Source organism: Nothobranchius furzeri, chromosome 10 (genome assembly GCF_043380555.1).
Source record: "Nothobranchius furzeri strain GRZ-AD chromosome 10, NfurGRZ-RIMD1, whole genome shotgun sequence".
NCBI lineage: Eukaryota > Metazoa > Chordata > Actinopteri > Cyprinodontiformes > Nothobranchiidae > Nothobranchius > Nothobranchius furzeri.
The window spans coordinates 35,817,089-35,819,588 of record NC_091750.1 but is presented as its reverse complement, the minus strand read 5'-3'; positions in this window follow the sequence as shown (position 1 = coordinate 35,819,588).

Sequence of the window (2,500 nt, the reverse complement as noted above, 5' to 3'; positions counted from 1 at the left end):
AAAAAGTCTTAAATTAGCTTTTCCAAATTTAAGGCCTTAAAAATCCTTAAAAATGACAAATAATCCTTAAATACACTTTCCAAAGGTCTTAAATGTCCAAAGACCCAATAAACAAGATTTTTTTATTGCTATAAAATTTTCGTGAATTTCTAGTTAGTTCAGCATTTCTTGTGTACGATGTTGCCGTAAGCAGAACCGTACACATTCGGTTGGTTTGTGAAAGGGGCTATTTCTAAATGAACACATTAGCTGGTTAAGCTAGTGGGAGTTTGCGCCATGGGGAAGTTTAATGGTAACTGGATGGCTAATCCCACATTCGCGACATGGTTAGCACCGGTTCCAGGCAATAGCTGGAAATTATAGCTTAAATTTGGTCAAAGTGGCCTTAAAAAGGTCTTAAAAAGTCTTAAATTTGGCTCCGTTAAACCTGCAGATACCCTGTCCCTCTTCACCACGACAGATCGGCTCAGCGTCCGCATCACTGCAGACGCCGAACCGATCCGCCTGTCGATCTCCCGATCCCTCCTCCCCTCACTCGTGAACAAGACCCCGAGATACTTAAACTCCTCCACTTGAGGTAGGACCTCTCTCCCGACCCGAAGTTGGCAAGCCACCCTTTTCCGGTCGAGAACCACGGTCTCAGATTTGGAGGTGCTGATCCTCAGCCGCTTCAGCCGTATTTTAAATCAATACGTTTAAGACATTTATCCGTAAAGTGCTGAAAACCCGTAGAACCAGATCATCACCATCAGCTGTTTACATATGTAAACGTCTGCTGCCCTTCAGGCGTCAGACCGACCCGACCCTGGTCCTGGAGGGCTTCATTTATCATCTGAACCGTTTAATTATTAAAGCTGGTGTCTGTCACTGGGTGAGAGGCGGGGGACGCCCTGGACAGGTCACCGGTCCACCACACACTACCACTCACACGCTTGGGACAGATTAGGATTACCAGTAATCTGACATGTTTTTATCCGCAAAAACGTGCACGAGTACCTGGAAAAAACCCCGCATGGGGAGAACACGCTAACCTCACACAGAAAGGCTGCAGCTGGGAATCGAACCTGCAACCTCCACGCTGCAAAGCAACAGTGTTTGTGTTTAATACTGTCCTCGTGCTTTTTCACAACACCTCTGATTCTCAGGTGTGTTCTTGCTGTGTCGTATCCCTAATTCCATGCTGTAGTTCTTTTTTAAAACACAGAGCAGTTTTGTTTACCTGTTTTCCCGCTAGCGGGAAAACAGGTAAACAAAACTGCTCTGTGTTTTAAAAAAGAACTACAGCATGGCACCTCTGATTCGTTTCAGCCGTGCAGGCGTGTTGTGGCTGCAGCTGCGGGACGTCCTCACAGAGACAAGTGTCCTCGCGGCATTAACGTCAGCTGTTGTAACTGCTGACACGCACACGCACGTGCACGCGCGCGCACGTGCCACCAATCACATGGAGCTGGGCCGGCTTTCAGGTGCATCATGCTCTGAGTTCTACTTTGGGGTTTGTCGAAGCTTTCCAATTTTCTAAACGAAGACACGGGCGGGCTGCGCGGTGGCGCAGTGGTTAGAGCTGTTGTCTTGCAGCGAGAAGGTCCTGGGTTCGATTCCCGGCCTGGGATCTTTCTGCATGGAGTTTGCGTGTTCTCCCTGTGCATGCGCGGGTTCTCTCCGGGTTCTCCGGCTTCCTCCCACCGTCCAAAAACACGACTGTTAGGTTGATTGGTCTGTCTAAATTGTACTTAGGTGTGTGTGTGTGTGTGATTGTTTGTCCTGTGTGTCTCTGTGTTGCCCTGCGATGGACTGGCTCTCTGTCCAGGGTGTACCCCGCCTACCTGCCCGTTGACTGCTGGAGACAGGCACCAGCCCGCCCCGCGACCCTGCGTGGACAAAGCGGGTTCAGAAGATGGATGGATGGATAAAAGAAGACGCAGCTGATGTCTAACAACCCAAAGTCACCCACAAATCAACTTTTTTTGCTGATAAACTAAATAAATGAGTGTCTAATCGTGCTGCAGACACGTGTCGTCAATAATTTGGCAGTTCAGTGCATTTTAGTTAAAATTTAAATATTCTGCCTAAAACTGTCAGTGTTGTGCCGTTGTCAGGTAAAAACTCTGCACTGCATTTGAATTTAAATCTGCCATCGCTATTGGCTAAGAGGTATGCAATGATGTAAACTGGTACATTATGATGTCACAATGCTGTTGTGAGCCTGTGTGTGTGTATTTGTTAGCAGCTCCGCCCTCTCGGTCTGCCAGGCAACAGCATTTGTAGCATTTTTCAAACGTGAAGTGGGAGTGGAGTTAGACTCTGGTAGGGGGTGACTTGCTCTTTAAAGTATCAAACCAGGTCGTAAATGATCCCTTTTCTTTGGCGTTATTGGCAGCTTGAAGTCTTCTCTGGTATAATCAGTCCTGTGTGTGTGGGCTTCAGCCCCTCTGCAGACACCGGTCATAAAGGAGCTGAATAATTTTTCACACTTGTGCAATAAAAGGCTCACGTTACTGAC